General features: G+C 44.8%; 1 pseudogene; it reads left to right on the forward strand.

Moving 5' to 3' along the window:
• LOC124008025 overlaps positions 1 to 18,321 on the forward strand; it is a 96,238-nt pseudogene that overhangs the window by 56,230 nt on the left and 21,687 nt on the right.

The following is an 18,321-nucleotide window of genomic DNA, read 5'->3' on the forward strand; positions in this document are numbered from 1 at the left end:
ATACTTATTTTCCACCATAATTTGCAAATACATTCATAAAAAATCCTACAATGTGAATTTCTGGATTTTTTTCTTCTCATTTTGTCTGTCATAGTTGAAGTGTACCTATGATGAAAATTACAGGCCTCTCTCATCTTTTTAAGTGGGAGAACTTGCACAATTGGCTGACTAAATACTTCGCCCCCCCACTGTATGTATATATATATAATATATATTCTTACTTTACCATGAAAGAAAAGACAAATCCACTCTCTGCATTGGAAAGTATCACGTGTGTTTGTTGAGCTCTTAACCAAAAGTCAGATAATGTTATTCAGTGTATGTCAATGTTATATTCAGTGTTATAAACTGGGTGGTTTGAGCCCTGAATGATGATTTGCTGAAAGCTGTGATATATCAGACCGTACACCACAGGTATGACAAAAAATACTTTTAACTGTTTTGATTTTGTTGGTAACCAGTTTATAATAGCGATAAGACACCTCAGTGTTTTGGTATTTGGCCAATATACCATGGCTAACCACGGCTTACTCTGTGTTGCGTCGTGCCTAAGAACAGCTCTTAGCCGTGATATATTGTCCATATACCACACCCCCTCATGCCTTATTGCTTAATTATATCAGTGTTATTGTTCCTGTGTAGATGTGGGGTCAGTGGAGGGCCTAGCATACCATGGAGCCTGGGACTCACTTTATTGGACCAGCTCCACCACAGCCACCGTCAGCAGGCACAGCCTGGACCAGAGCCTCCCCGGGGCCTTCACCAGAGAGGCTGTGGTGACACTGGCAGAGGACGACCACCCACATAACCTGGCTCTGGAGGAGTGTCAGAAGTAGGTGTTAAAACGTCCTTGCTCCTATAGTCTTATACACACTTACATACCCGTATTGGCCTTCAGTAGATGCTCACTTGGGTATATGGGTTGTGTTATGTATTCGGTTAGCAAATCTATTGAAAACTTCTGCTATCAGGGGAATGAGGTTTAGAACTGCTCTGGGGGAGTGTCAGAAGTGTTTTATCATCATTTGTTACTGATCATAATGTCTTACGGTTCTTTTATGTTTTCTCTGCCTCCCTTTTATACCCTGTTTTCCTTCACAAGAACACGAGGCCCGTCTTAAAAATGTGTCAATTATTTTGCTTTAGAATGTGAGGATCGAAAACACGTTTATGTCTTTAGAAAATCGAGATAGAAAAAAGCCTGTTTGCGTTTTCCTGGATACATGTTTGTATTTTTAAATTGTTAATGGAAATGATCACGCAGTGCAGAGTCTGACGCTTGATGGATGTTTGCAATATATTGATCGGAGATGCATCCCACCCGTTTGCTTCGGTGAAAGTCTCACTGGTGTTTTTGTTTTGGCTGCTGACACAGCCTGATGTTCTGGACGAACTGGAATGAACTGCGCCCCAGCATTATGAGGTCCACCCTGTCAGGAAACAACATCCAGAGTGTCATCACCGTGGACATCCTCACACCTAATGGACTCACCATCGACCACACCGCCGAGAAACTCTTCTTCTCCGATGGCAGCCTGGGAAAGATTGAACGATGTGAATATGATGGCTCACACAGATATGTAAGGAGAAGAAACAAAATAGATATACTGTATATATATATATATATATATATACTTTATGTTGTTCGGAATAAAATGGTTAAGTCATATCTTGTACAACCTTAGCATCTTTTTTTCTATCTAGAACCTTAAAAGGTTCTTTGGCTGTTTCCATAGGAAAACCCCATGAAGAACCCTTTGTGGTTGCTTGTAAGAACCCTTTTGGTTCCAGGTAGAACCCTTTTGGGTTCCGTGAAGAACCATTTGTACAGAGGGTTCCAACTGGAACCAGAAAGGGTTCTACCTGGAACCAAAAAGGGTTATCCTATGGGGACAGTTGAAGAACCCTTTTGGAAACCTTTTTTCTAAGAGTGTACCATCAGATTTGGAAATGATTCCAGCTGTCTCATACCTCTTCTCATGCTTGAGTATGTGACGTCCAAGGTTCTGTTGATGTATTTCAACCACAATTATGACTAAACTAATGACTAAAACATGAGCATAAAACCAATTTGACACCATTTTCTTATTCCGTTCATTCTGTAGGTGATTGTGAAGTCAGGTCCAGGAACCTTCTTTGGCCTGGCTATCTATGGGAACTTCCTGTTCTGGTCTGATTGGGTACGGAGGGCGGTGGTACGCTCCAATAAGTACACAGGTGGCGACATCAAGGTCCTCAGAGCCGACATCCCCAACCAGCCAATGGGTATTGTTGCAGTTTCCAACAATACCAACAATTGTAAGTGAATCCTATACATTACATCAAAGCAAAACTCACTTGTCAACATGGGAGTCTTCTATACATCGCAGCCTGTGATGGTTTGCATGTGGTTTACAACCCTGTGTAGCTGAGTTTGACCATTTGGCATGAATATTATACAAGACTTCCTATTGCCCCACCTTCCCTCCCTGATTAATTACCACTCATTGTAAATATTACATTATTGAATAAACAACTCCAAAAATCCCAACCTCCAGTGCCGCAGGCTACCCCATGTTGCCTGGCCCGTGCTTCACCAGAACCCAAGTTTGGCACAGTGCTTCAGCTGAATCTGTACCATCTGAGCTCTCTATCTCTCTCTCTCTCTCTTCTCTATCTATCTATCTATCTATCTATCTATCTATCTATCTATCTATCTATCTATCTATCTATCTATCTATCTATCTATCTATCTATCTATCTATCTATCTATCTCTCTCTCTCTCTCTCTCTCTCTCTCTCTCTCTCTCTCTCTCTCTCTCTCTCTCTCTCTCTCTCTCTCTCTCTCTCTCTCTCTCTCTCTCTCTCTCTCTCTCTCTCTCTCTCTCTCTCTCTCTCTCTCTCTCTCTCTCTCTCTCTCTCTCTCTCTCTGACTGAAATGAGCAGACATGTGGGTACTAAGGGGGCAGCATGATGCCATGGTTCATAGCTTACCTCTGCATACCACTGTCCGAGCCAAACACAGTTCAAAGCGGGTCCCCAACAGAGAAGTCTACCTTTCTACCACAGCACTGACCTTGAAGCTGAAACTCTTTATGGGAGGCACTGCAAGTAGGAAGTAAAGCATGGCATCTGGAGGTCGATGTGTGTTTTCTGTAAGATTATGTACTACAGTACCCATAATGCTCTGTTTTCCCAGGTGAACTGTCCCCTTGCACAGTGCTGAACGGTGGATGTCAGGACCTTTGTCTTCTGACCCCTCACGGCACAGTCAACTGTAGCTGCAGAGGAGAGAGACTACTACTGGAAGATAACAGATGTGTATGTAAGTCTAGTACCTTGTCTTTTTCCACTCTAATTCATTGGGAAACAGCATCCGGCTCAAAGGACCATGTGAACGTCTCGCTAATGGACACGTAGACAATAGGCATCGGACAGTGCTACTGTCAGATGAAGCAATGTGAGGGGCGTTGAAGAAGCATGTTTGTTGGAGACTGTCTGGGATGGATATAGCAGAAAGCAGACCCATCTGTTTTGGATGAGGAATCAATCAGACAAATATTGATTCTCTCTCCTTTTTGCAGCTGAGAACTCCTCCTGTAACATCCACACTGAGTTTGAGTGTGGGAACGGGGAGTGTATCGACTATCAGCTGACGTGTGACGGAATAGCACACTGCAAAGACAAGTCGGATGAGAAAATGCAATACTGCGGTAAGTAAACACCAAACGTGTGTTACTGTACTAGTTCACCAGTGCTCAGATGAAAATCCCTACCAAGCCCCGCCGGATTCTTGTCCAGTAGAATGAGTTCAGACTCGCTCACTTCCCGAAACCCACAAAGTAGAAGAGGAACAGTATTAAAGTGGATGTCATGTAATCCCTTTGGTCGAATCTCTTCCTAAAGTGTCTTTTTTTTAAAATCTCTTTCGTTTTTCTCCCTCTCCCTCTTTACTCCTCTTCCTGTCTTGCAGATAACAGAACCTGTAGACGGGGCTTCAAGAGCTGCTATAACCAGCGCTGTGTGGCCAATAGGCGGGTTTGTGACGGGGTCAACGACTGTGGAGATAATTCCGACGAGGTTTATTGTAACCGTGAGTAATAAGAATCTGATGAGAATGTACATGCCCAGTCTGACAGACAACATAATCTGTACTACATTACTACTGTATAAACAAATGAATTGCCTTAAGGTGAACTCCTGTCTCTCCTGTTAGATTTCATAGAGGAACATTTCTCCAAGCAGGGATAATATGATCTATTCTTTCCAGTACCACCTCCTAGTCCACTTGACGATGAACCAAAGAGATGGGATTTCAAATACAACATATTTCAACCCCCCCCCCGTTTTTTAATCTTCTTCTTTTCGGCCCTGTATTTACTCTCCAGATTCCACATGCTCTCCCTCAGACTGGCGTTGTCTGAACGGGGTTTGTATCCCGGCCTCGGCCCGCTGCAATCAGATCATCGACTGTCCCGACGCCTCAGACGAGAAGAACTGCAGTAAGATAAGCCTTTGTTAAAGCGCCGTGCCGTAATCTTTGTTCAGGCGACCCACTATCTTTGTTCAGGCGACCCACTATCTTTGTTAAGGCGCTACACTGTATCTTTCTAAGGTGCGACAACATTACCTTTCCCACGTAGCAGGTCTGTAGGCTAGCCTGGTCACTTGTGTCATTAATGTTAGAGAAGAAGGAAGATACGTTCCCCGGGAATTCAAGTTATTTTTTTGTTGTTGTTATTAATATCAGGGCACTACACCATTATAGATAAGACGATGTGTAGCCAGGAATATCAATCCCTAACCTTAGGCTTTGGATATGTCGAATGCCCACTTCCTTTAGGCAACACAGGCTGCTTGGGTTACTACATGCTGGGGGTGAAGGAGACAGTGTTCGTCAGCTGCAACTCTACCTCCCTCTGTGTCCACCCCTCCTGGATGTGTGACGGAGCCAACGACTGTGGGGATTATGCAGATGAAACCAACTGCCAGAGTATGTTTTTATCCTTCCTTTTTTTCTCTTCTGTGATGCCAGTTCTGTCGGCTACTGTTGATGTGGCCGTGTACCAGACAGACACCAGGCCTAGTGGGATGCATTTGAAGATATTTTGAAAATGAGTCGGCCTCGTAGTTTATTGTTCTGAATGTACCTTGGCTTCTGGTTTCTCCCCAGCTCCTTCCCTCAGAAAGAGATGTGAGGAGGGCCATTTTGCTTGCCCCAGTGGAAACTGCATCCACACTGTCTGGCTGTGTGACGGAGTGAAAGACTGTGAAGACGGCGCAGATGAATTCCAGTGTGGTGTGATAGACATATTTCTATAACATTTATTCACATGACATTTATTTTAGCAAGCACATTGTGCTGATCTGTATCCACTGACACTGATGAGAGAGTCTCAATCGTTCAAAGGACTCTGTTCAAAGGAGCGATTGGATCATTATGTTGTAGGATACATGAAGTGTTGACAAAGCTCGAGGTGGCCAAATATAATGGAGAATTTCTAAGTTGAACAATTTCCCCTTTTACTCCTGTAACCCTTGATGTGTCTGGTCAATACAATCGGTCAATACGGCCAGATAAGACGATGAGATAACCCAGGGTTGGGGGTTCGTTCATGTGGGTCAGTGAAGGGGTGTCTCCCGCTGAGCCCAATGTTTCCATCCCCGATTTGACCCCTATGTGGAAATCTCCCAAAATCACTGTTCAAAGCCCCTCCTGAGGAATACTGACAGAAGGAGATGTTTCACTCCTGCGGTTGGTTCCTCAGGGCAGAGCAGTAGACGATGCTGTCGTCACGCAAACAGAATAGCAATAGCAAATATCCTATTTATATTTGTTGTGGATTTGCTCATCGCCTGTGTATTTGAACGAGTCCCAGCCAGTAGCGGTTGGATGCACACACAGTGTTGTTGGCGCCCGCTGTTTGTGTGGCTAGTTCACACTGACCTTGTCCATACAGCCACACAGTCATTGCTAATGGTTGCTCTCTGAATGCCCAAGGAGCAAAGGAAGCAGCTCCGCAGTGTCATCATAAAATTGATGTGGAATGCAAACAAATAAACAGACAATTCTTTCTCTGTCTTTGTGTGTCTCTCCCTCTCTCATCTCCCTCCTCTCTATCTCTCCCTCTCTCTCTCTCTCTCTCTCTCTCTCTCTCTCTCTCTCTCTCTCTCTCTCTCTCTCTCTCTCTCTCTCTCTCTCTCTCTCTCTCATCTCCCTCCTCTCTATCTCTCTCTCTCTCTCTCTCTCTCTCTCTCTCTCTCTCTGCTTGCTAAGGCTGAATTATTTTTTACCTCACTTGGCACTCCTTTGTACATGGTTTGACTGTAAGACAAGCATTACTTTGAAAGTGCTTACGACTGAGAGAAGAGTGTTGCCATGTTGGTGTATCTAATTTCACAGGTGACATTGATAAAGTGATATAATTTTCCAGCCGCATTAGAATAATTTGCTTCAAAATTGGTTACCTATGCGATATTATTTCCTTCACCTCTTCTGCACAAAGACCTACCTTCTTTCTTGTATGTGACTTGACTGCAATGTCATATTTCTCTATAACAGTTGAAACCTGGGCCCATTTGGACTTTGCACACATACACTACCGTACTAAATCACACATGTATCACTGCTCTCGGCATGCTTAATTGTGAAGACGTTTACATGCTTCCTGTCCCAATGAAATACCATATAATATGTTATATTGCATTCTGTCTAGACTTGTCCTGCCTGTGGAACCAGTTTGCCTGCTCTAAGAACAAGTGCATCGCCAAGCAGTGGCTTTGTGACGGAGAGGACGACTGTGGCAATGGATTGGACGAGAGCGCAGAGATCTGTGGTAAGAAAACACGCCTGAATTGATTTACATTATGTTGACTCAAATGTGTGTAGAAAATGTAGAGATCGGCCATAAATCAGCATCTTAAGGGACAGGGAAAAGAGTTGCTCTGCGGTCTAAGGCACTGCATTGCATTGTTTGAGACGTCACTACAGATCCGGGTTCGATCCCGGGCTGTGTTGCTGCCGGCCGCGCCCGGGAGACCCATGAGGCGGCGCACAATTGGCCTAGCGGCGTCCGGGTTAGGGGGAGGGTTTGGCTGGCTGGGATGTCCTTGTCCCATCATGCACTAGCGACTCCTTGTGGCAGCCTGGCGCCAGCTGTACGGTGTTTCCTCCGACACAATGTTGCAGCTGGCTTCTGGGTTAAGTGGGTAGTGTGTCAAGAAGCAGTGCAGCTTGGTGAGGTCATGTTTCCGAGGACACATGGCTCTCGACCTTCATCTCTCTCCAGAGTCCGTACGGGAGTTGCAGCGATGGGACAAGACTGTAACTACCAATTGGATATTGCAAAAAAGGGGTAAAAAGTACCCAAAAATAGGGGACAGGGAGAGATTATTTTGACATTTTATGAGATAAATAAATTCTCGTTGGATATCACGAAATTGGGGAGAAAAAGGCATAAAAAGTACAACAACAAAAAAAGAGACAGGGAAAGATTAATATAAGATATTTGACATTTTATGAGATACATCCTTGGTGGAGATATATGGATGAGCAATTTGCTACAAACAGCGATATGGATTTCCTGTCTTTCAGTCATATTTGCACAGACCTCAGAAAGTATGATAAACATCTATATTTCTATTACTGTAATTGTGCAGATTCTGTAGCCAGACTGCCAGTCTGTTTCTGCTGTCTTTGCCAAATCCTTGTCACTCATTATCATACCAAACATGTTTGGCGTGACAATTCCTTAAGGAGTTGGTAAGCGAGCAAAAACAAACTGCCACTCAGGCTAAAGATTCTTCAGTTCGGTAAAATAATATTTTGACCACGACTCCTATTGTACATATCCAGGTATGGCTACCTGTGGCCCAGGGTTGTTTAGTTGCCCAGAGTCGTACGCCTGCGTCCCCAAACACTGGCTTTGTGATGGGGAGAGGGACTGTCCAGATGGGAGTGATGAGCTCTCTGCTGCTGGCTGTGGTAATAATATTGTTCTGAAGTTCTCCAACAGAAATCACAGTCATAGTGTAGTCACTCCCTTTTCTAAAGCACATATTATAATGATAATAATAATGATATGTGTCTAACAGTCTAGTCCAAGTCCCTTTTGTAAAGCACAAATGTCTCAATACATGTTTGTCATAGTGCATTGTCCTCTGAAGGCCTCTGGACAGAAAGCACACAGTCATAGTGTCGTCACTCAGTCCCTTTTTTAAAGCACAAATATCTCAATATGTGTCTGACAGTGTATTCCGAGCCCCTTTTTCTGAAGCTCAAATGTCTCGATACATATTTGTCATAGTGTATCGTCCTCTGAAGGCCTCCGAACCCGAAAGCGCACAGTCACTCAGAATCCCCTTTGTAAAGCACAAATGTCTCAATATGTGTCTGTCATAAGGTATTGTCCTCTGAAGGTCTCCAGACAGAAACCAAACAGAAAACAAGCATAGCACAGTCAGACTCAGTCCCATTTATAAAGCAAAAATGTCTCATTACATTTGTCATTGTGTGTTCAGAATCCCCATTGTAAAGCAGAAATGACTCAATACGTTTCTGTTATAAGAAAGAAATATAAAAAATAATCGGCCCTCCATCCCCTGCAGTACTGTAAAACCATATTTCCCCCTGACACATACACTACATTGCCAAAAGTATGTGGACACCTACTCGTTGAACATCTCAATCCAGAATTATGGGCATTAATATGGAGTTGGTCCCCCATTTGCTGCTCTAACAGCCTCCACTCTTCTGGGAAGGCTTTCCACTAGATGTTGGAACATTGCTGAAGGGATTTGCTTCCATTCAGCCACAAGAGCATTACTGAGGTCGGGCACTGATGTTGGGTGATTAGGCCTGGCTCGCAGTCGGCGTTCCAATTCATCCCAAAGGTGTTCGATGGGGTTGAGGTCAGGGCTCTCTGCAGTCCAGTCAATTTCTTCCACATCGATCTCAACAAACCATTTCTGTATGGAGCTCGCTTTGTGCACGGGGGCATTGTCATGCTGAAACAGGAAAGGGCCTTCCCCAAATCGTTCTCCTGGCATCTGCCAAACCCAGATTCATCCGTTGGACTGCCAGATGGTGATTCATCACTCCAGAGAACTCGTTTCCACTGCTCCAGAGGCCAATGGCGGCGAGTTTTACACCACTCCAGCCGTTGATTGGCATTGGGCATGGGGATCTTAGGCTTATGTGCGGCTGCTCGACCATGAAAACCCATTTCATGAAGCTCCCGACTAACAGTTATTGTGGTGATGTTGCTTCCAGAGGCAGTTTGGAACTCGGTAGTGAGTGTCGCAACCGAGGACAGACACTTTTTACGCGCTATAAGCTTCAGCACTCGATGGTTCCGTTCTGTGAGCTTGTGCGGGCTACCATTTCGCGGCTGAGCCGTTGTTGCTCCTTGACGTTTCCACTTCACAATGAGAGCACTTACAGTTGACCGGGGCAGCTCTAGCAAGGCAGAAATCTGACAAACTTACTTGTTGGAAAGATGTCATCCTATGACGGTGCCAGATTGAAAGTCACTGCGCTCTTCAGTAAGGCCATTCTGCTGCGAATGTTTCCCTATGGAGATTGCATGGCTGTGTGCTCGATTTTATATACCTGTCAGCAACGGGCGTGGATGAAATAGCCAAATCCACTAATTTGAAGGGGTGTCCACCTACTTTTGTATATATAGTGTACCCTGTTAATAATGTCCACATTCCTATACAAGTTCAGATCCTTTTTGAGAGGGGTATGGTCTGAAAATATCTCAGGTATTTCATTAACAAATTGTCCCTCCCTCCACATATTTCTTATCACAGCCCCCAACAACACGTGCATGGAGAGAATGTTCCAGTGTCGTAATCAGGTCTGCATCCCACAGCGGTTCGCTTGTGACCGTGATGATGACTGTGGAGACGGCTCCGATGAGACCCCGGAGTGTAGTAAGAACTCCTCACTATCTCTCTCTCTCTCTCTCTCTCTCTCTCTCTCTGTCTCTCTCTCTCTCTCTCTCTGTCTCTCTCTGTCTCTCTCTCTCGTATTCTCTCGTATTTCCTCTTGTTGTGTTCTGACTGCACATCCCGCCTCCTGTGTCCTACAGAGTACGGGTCCTGCAGTCTGGGGGAGTTCCGCTGCACAGATGGTCGCTGTTTACCCAGAGTCCAGTGGGAGTGTGATGGCCATCCCGATTGTCTCGACCAATCAGACGAGCTGCCACACAACCCCAAGTGTTCCGCTGCAGGCAAGCCTTTCATCTGATACAACACACGTGTGTGTGTGTTTATGTGTGTGTTAGAGAGAGAACAGAAGAGGTACAGACCACCCCAGTCTCACCATGTCCCGGCTGGTTTGAGTCTATTGCGAACACGTTATGCTCATAGCCCTGCTGGGAACAGGGCTGATACAAATTGAGTTGATAGCAGGGCCGTGCTCGGACATTTCAGGGGGCAGGTGCTCAAAATGATTGTGATTTATCTTCAATGCTCTTATAATATAATATCTATGATCTTCTGACTCATGATATATGGCCTGGCTGGCTAGTAGCTTGTGTGGATATTTTTAGTATATGGTGGTTTGGTCTGGCAGGTCACCCGTGATAAAAGTCATTATCCGACGTCCATCCGTGCCTGAGGAGGTCGGGAGATGCCGTGGAAACCAGCCACTAGGGGCAACAGCGAGCCCTGTTACCTTCAAGTAGACATTGGAGACGTGGATGGCAGATGGGCCGAAGCATCCGCCTCTGGTTCCTCAGTGCCCAAAGGATGCATGTTTAAATCCACCGATAGGTTATTTTTAATATTTTTGTTTTACACCTATCCCAAACCTTAACACTTACCTTAACCAGTTAATGCCTAACCTTAAGAATTCGGAGTTGGTGCCTAAACGTAACCTTGGAACGATACAGAGAAGTAGTCAAACACTTTGAAATGTGTTCTTTGAGAGAAACATGGATGAACGTCTTGGCTACCTCGGTTGCTGCTGCCATGACACTCGTTTGCAACTCCCGACTGAAGAAGGGATGGAGTTGGGTCGTAAATGGAGCCGCTCCTTTCTGTCTTTCTGCCTCTCTCTGCTGCACGCCGGCTATCAGCCAACCAGGCCGAATATTGTGTTATCAAGTGTGAATCAAAAGTTATGCTGTTGTATCTGTACTGTTGCTTGCGCCTCCCGAGTGGCGCAGCGGTCTAAGGCGTCACTACAGACCCAGGTTCGATCCCGGCCTGTGTCACATCTGGCCGTGACCGGGAGACACATGAGGCAGCGCACAATTGGCCCAGCGTCATCCAGGTTAGGGGAGGGTTTGGCCTGCCGGGATGTCCTTGTCCCATCGCGCTCTAGCGAATCCTTGTGGCGGGCCGGGTGCCTGCAAGCTGACTTCGGTCGCCAATTGTACAGTGTTTCCTCCGACACATTGGTGTGGCTGGCTTGGCAGGGACATGTTTTGGAGGATGCATGGCTCCCGACCTTCGCCTCTCCCAAGTCCTTAGGGGAGTTGCAGGGATGTGACAAGTCTGTAACTACCAATTGGATATCACGAAATTAGGGAGAAAAAAAAGAGTAAAAGTGCCAAAAATATGTATAAAAATTATAATTATAATAATTGGTAGCTTGCTACACACACTCGACCTGTTACTGCATCAAGCCGTACATGTTTGGAATCCGGGCACGAACTCCATACAGGGCCGACAAACAGGCGCAACTGACGGGGTGGCGAACTTGACGACATCACAACATATTTCGGACAGTGAGTTCAGAACAACAACGTCAAAACCTGTGTACAAAAATATATACAAATACCACCACCCAGAAGGGCAGTTGGCGAGTAGGAGGGCAAATGGGCAGGTGCTCTGGCACAGGTACACCCCTATGTGTACGCGTTCCTGGTTGATAGAAATATGTTTAATTGACTGTTAATTATGTTGGCCGGTTCCCCAGACCCAGATTAAGCCTAGTACTTGACAACAACAACAAACTTTTTTTTAAACATTTTTTTATCTAGGACAAGGCTTAATCTGGTTCCGGGAATTCAGGAGTCTTGCATTCCTGGCTTTCACAGAAAGTTCAAATCTAACACCTACCACTTTGTTCTGTAGAAAGCTTGTGCAACGGCTCTTTCTTCATGTGTGTCAACGGCCGCTGTGTCTCGCTGGCCAGCCTGTGTAACAGGAGGGACGACTGTGGGGACGCGTCAGACGAGAGGAACTGTCACGTCAATGAGTGTCTGAACCGTCGAGTCAGTGGATGCACACAGGACTGTGAAAACCTGCCTGTAGGCTACAAGGTAGGAAGGTACCCCTGCTCGCTTTCTCAGAATTGCGCACACACACACACACACACACACACACACACACACACACACACACACACACACACACACACACACACACACACACACACACACACACACACACACACACACACACACACACACACACACACACACACACACACACACACACAGAGAATCGCAAGTCATGAACTGTACAAGGTTATTTCTCAGAGTCACACACACAAACACACGATATAGCTCTAAGTATGGTAAACCACTAAGCTCTTACAACATAAAACTAAGGCTTAGTGAAAACTGTTTATTGATGTTTTGCAAATTTCTCTATAATGATAGGATTCAACACCGGTGTTACTACATTCCATATATTATCATGTTTAACAATAAAACAAACAGAACCTAAATCAACATACTACATGGACTTGCTTCTGACTTACCATATGTGTTTGTTTGTGCTACTCATACTTAATAACCATGACCCCGGTACTTACAGTACAGTTTATATGTTGGGATCTCCCTGGTTTAAATCCATACTCTGTAAGACGTGCATACCAGAGTGGCTCGCCAACAAAACAAACCATGGATTTTGCACTCAGAACCTACTAAATCCCTTTGTGTCATAGTAATATAATAATAATAATATATGCCATTTAGCAGACGCTTTTATCCAAAGCGACTTACAGTCATGTGTGCATACATTCTACGTATGGGTGGTCCCGGGGATCGAACCCACTACCCTGGCGTTACAGGCGCCATGCTCTACCAGCTGAGCTACAGAAGGACCACATAGTATCCCTGTATAGTCAGTAGTCACCCCCGATGGCGACAGTACCCCGTGACTGTTCTATTGATTAATTCAGTGCCTCCGCACATGAATTCTGTTAGAAAAATAATGGCTCTCAATTTCTCCCTCACGTCCGATCCAGTGCAAGTGTTGGCCGGGATTCCGCTTGAAGAACGATGGCCAAACGTGTGTTGACATTGACGAGTGTTCATCCGACTTCCCCTGTAGCCAGCTCTGCGTCAACACATACGGATCGTACAAGTGTCTGTGTGCAGACGGCTACGAGGCGCCAGCTAAGAACTCGCACAGCTGCAGGTCTCTCTCAGGTATACTTCTGTCTCTACCTCCATCATTTACTCTTCTGATCTTTCTTTTGTTCTCTCTCTCTCTCTCTATCTCTATCTCTATCTCCATCTCTCTCTCCTTCTCTCTCTCCTTCTCTCTCTCTCTCTCTCTCTCTCTCTCTCTCTCTCTCTCTCTCTCCTTCTCTCTCTCTCTCTCTCTCTCTCTTCTCTCTCTCTCTCTCTCTCTCTCTCTCTCTCTCTCTCTATCTATCTCTCTCTCTCTCTCTTCTCTATCTATCTATCTCTCTCTCTCTCTCTCTCTCTCTCTCTCTCTCTCTCTCTCTCTCTCTCTCTCTCTCTCTCTCTCTCTCTCTCTCTCTCTCTCTCTCTCTCTCTCTCTTCTCTCTCTCTCTCTCTCTCTCTCTCTCTCTCTCTCTCTCTCTCTCTCTCTCTCTCTCTCTCTCTCTCTCCTCTTACCCATCTGTCCTTGTATCTGTGCCTCCGCTGCTTGAGGTAACACTTTCTCCATCTTCATTCGTCCATTCCTTCTCTTCATCTTCTCTCTCTTCCTTCTTACACCTCTTCCCATGTGTCTGATCATCTGTCACCCACCTTCCTGCTTGATTAAAAAAAAAAAAAAAAATCAGGGACTTCGGGAAATCACAAGGGAATGATCTTGCCGTCAGAACGAGGATCCTGATGAGTTAAAAGAGGACACTAGAATATGTATGACGTAAAACCACTTGTTCTATCTCTATGGGAAGGTACCTGTAGTGAGCCCAGTCAAATAATAGCCTGTGATGGTGATATATACTAGGGTTTGGAGCTAGGGAGGAAATCAGTGGTTGTATAAGATTGACACTTCCAGAGCCTCTGACTGTAACGTTACTGCACCTGCTGTAGGATAATGAGACGATGCATTAAAAGTAATGACTTTGTGAGTAATGATGAGCTACAGTGCCTTGCAAAGGTATTCAACCCCCTTGGCATTTTTCCTATTTTATTGCATTACAACCTGTAATTTAAATGTTATTTCGATGTCATGTAATGGACATACACAAAATAGTCCAAATTGGTGAAGTGAATTGAAAAAAATTACATGTTTCAAAAAATTTCAAAAAATAAAAAACAGAAAAGTGTTGGGTGTATATGAATTCACCCCCTTTGCTATGAAGCCCCTCAATAAGATCTGGTGCAACCAATTACCTTCAGATGTCACAGGTCAGGGACAAAGTTGTGGAGAAGTACTGATCAGGGTTGGGTTATAAAAAAATATCTGAAACTTTGAACATCCCACAGAGCACCATTAAATCCATTATTAAAAAATTGAAAGAATATGGCACCACAACAAACCTGCCAAGAGAGGGCCGCCCACCAAAACTCACAAACCGGGCAAGGAGGGCATTAATCACAGAGGCAACAAAGAGACCAAAGATAACCCTGAAGGAGCTGCAAAGCTCCACAGCGGAGATTGGAGTATCTGTCCATAGGACCACTTTAAGCCGTACACTCCACGGAGCTGGGCTTTACGGAAGAGTGGCCAGAAAATAATAAGCAAACATGTTTGGGGTTCACCAAAAGGCATGTGGAAGACTCTCCAAACATCTGAAAAAAGGTACTCTGGTCAGTTGAGACTAAAATGTAGCTTTTTGGCCATCAAGGAAAACGCTACGTCTGGCGCAAACTCAACACCTCTCAACCCGAGAAAACCATCCCAGCATCAGGCTGTGGGGATGTTTTTCATCGGCAGGGACTGGGAACTGGTCAGAATTGAAGGAATGATGTATGGCGCTAAATACAGTGAAATTCTTGAGGGAAACCTGTTTCAGTCTTCCAGAGCTTTGAGACTGGGACGGAGGTTCACCTTCCAGCAGGACAATGACCCTAAGCATACTGCTAAATCAACACTTGAGTGGTTTAAGGGGAAACATTTAAATGTCTTGGGATGGCCTCGTCAAAGCCCAGACCTCAATCCCATTGAGAATCTGTGGTATGACTTAAAGATTGCTGTACACCAGCGGAACCCATCCAACTTGAAGGAGCTGGAGCAGTTTTGTCTTGAAGAATGGGCAAGAATCCCAGTGGCTAGATGTGCCAAGCTTATTTAGACATACCCTCAGAGACTTGCAGCTGTAATTGCTGCAAAAGGTGGCTCTACAAAGTATTGACTTTGGGGGGGTGAATAGTTATGCATGTTCTATTTTTTTTGTGTTATTTGTTTTGTTTCACACCCAAAAATATTTTGCATCCTCAAAGTATTGTAAATGTTGTGTAAATGAAATGATTACAAACCCCCCCAAAAATCAATATTAATTCCAGGTTGTAAGGCAACAAAATAGGGAAAATGCCAAGTGAAGTGAATATTTTCGCACGCCATTATCTCTGAGAGCATACTGCTACAGTCGCCCCTGCATAGTGATGGTACTGAAGAGTCACACATGTCTATCAGATTATTTCTTTGGACTGTATTGTCAGTCGTCGTCGTCGTGTATTGTAATTGCTGTATTTTTCTTCTTTCTTGTATTTTCTTCAGCTGAAGAGCCCTTCCTGATTCTGGCCGACCATCACGACATCAGGAAAATAAGCACTGATGGATCCAAATACACTCCTTTAAAACAGGTAAGACACACAAAGAGAAGTGTTCCTTTTTTCTTTTAAACCAGCTCAATATGTAAGGACGGAGGAGGTTTCTTATGCACAGTATCTTTTCATTGATCATCTCACTTGAGTACATGTCTCTCCCCAAACAATTATGCAAAGCAATTGCTCAATATTTAATGAGGTACTTTTTTTGTACCAACAGTACAACATCTACCTTATGATTGTGTCCCGCAGGGCCTCAGTAACATTATAGCAGTGGACTTTGACTACAGGAAGGAGTTGATTTACTGGATCGACTCGAGCTCTCCTGCTCTAACCCAACGGAGGATAAACAGAATGCGACTGAATGGGAGCGACCTGAAGGTACAGTAGAGTACCGGCTTAAACATCAGGTTTGGGGTAAATTGGAATGGAAGTTATTCAATTCAGGAAGTTAACAGATTCCAATGTTAAATTTTTTTTTTAAAAGGGCGTCTCTTCTCAATGACTTCTCAAAAAAAAACGGAAGAGGAGTGTAACGTCTGCTCCCAACTCACACTCTCAAACACCTAAATCCCCTGAACGCAGCTCACTTTCCAGCTCACTTTCCAGCTCACTTTCCAGCCCACTTTCCAGCTCACACTCTCAAACACCTAGATCCCCTGAGCACAGCTCACTTTCCAGATCCCAATTACCTGAATTCTAATCACCTGCATGTCATTATCACACACTATTTAGTTCAGTTCTTTGCACTCCATCACTGTGAGGTATTGTTTGTTTTGTGACACTCTTCTATTCGGAGCCCTGTGTTTCCTGTATCGTAACCCTCCTGTGTATGATAGTTTTTGCCCGCCTCACTAACGACGCCTTTTGCCTATTCCCTGCATGTACTTTAGCCTATCAGATTTCCTGTTATCAACCTTTTGCCTGATCTCCCAGACGACGTTACTAGCCTTTTCCCTGCCTGTACTGTTGCCTTTTTGGACCGCCTGTGTATGACCTTCTGCCTGCCCCTGGACCCAGTTACCTGCCTCCTGTGGTCCTTTACAATAAACACCTGCTGCGCCCTGCGCTTGAAACCAGCTCTGTCTCCCATCGTGTTCATTACAAGGAGACGCTATATATTTCAAAAGTTGACTCATTTGTCATTTATTCAAATCACTTCCTGAATTGAGTGTCTTCAATTCAAATTGACCCCAACCGTGTTCTACATTAGCCTGACGAAGGTGTGTGGTGAGATAGTGTTCTTGTGGTAGTGCTTAACGTATGAGCCTGAGGGAAGGATGCACTTTATCCATTTTCTCTCTCGCTCTCATCCCCCCGCCCCACGAGGCTAGATTACACTGTTAGAGATGAGATGTTGAGAAGGTCTATAGCTGCTTTATAAATCTAGAATTAAACACCCTGGCTGTGCAGCGGTTTAAATGTGACTAAAGGTGACAGTCTTCCCTGGCTGAAGGTTGAGCCGAGGCACATAAAACAATTTATTCTACAGGAGGGATTATGGCCATGTAGCACCTAATGCGTAATGAGATTTTAATGCATTCCATTGTCAAACAATGTACACTATAGAGTGTGGATAATTCCTTAGACACACAGCTTCTTTGTAAAACTTTGTTTTCGTCACACCTCGGGAAATACTTGATGGTTTTGGACCTAAACCCCCTTGTTAATAGTTCACAGCATTATGCAGTTGATGGCGTACCTGAGTACTAGTCTATGGTGTTTGGCACAGAACAACGGCTGTTGGTTCAGCTGTATTTTATGATGTTTTGTTGTCGTCATATTTATGACAATATCATCATGCTGTTTTATGACGAACAGTTCAACAAGTGTTACTGAACTCCGTCATGATCGTGTCATGCACCATAGATACAGTACCGTACGAAATGTGCTTCCTTTGCTACACAGAGGAAGATCTCCGACTCGGTATCTCAATGTCAATGATCGTATCAGTCTGCATGTGTTCGCGTGTTCGCGTCCTTGGAACATGGCTACTCTCCAATCATGGCTCCCCATTTTAGCTTTCCAAAGGCCAGGGTCAGAGTCTGGATGACGTTAGAGTGCCAACAGAACCTGAGCACCTAAGGGGGGCTCCCCTTGGCTCGTTATCGTTAATACGGGGCTAATGACTCATTGTAGCTTCACTGTACCCAGGATTACTCCCGTTTGATTCATAGCTCTCTGCCGCCGAAACTCTTCCGAGTCGAGACCGCTTCTGTTTAGTTATGGGACCAACGTCGTCACTAGAATGAAGGCGATATTAGAACTGTTGCAGTGCAGACCCATAGAAGGCTGTTGTGGGTCGTTCGGGCTTTTCACACTGTCTTCTTAATTTGCGACAAAATAACTCCAGGGCTAGCTTACCTTCCTTTCACGCAATCAACCGTTAACCCCGGGGTCACTGAATCCA

The sequence above is a fragment of the Oncorhynchus gorbuscha genome, linkage group LG21 (genome assembly GCF_021184085.1).
Source record: "Oncorhynchus gorbuscha isolate QuinsamMale2020 ecotype Even-year linkage group LG21, OgorEven_v1.0, whole genome shotgun sequence".
Classification (NCBI taxonomy): Eukaryota; Metazoa; Chordata; class Actinopteri; order Salmoniformes; family Salmonidae; genus Oncorhynchus; species Oncorhynchus gorbuscha.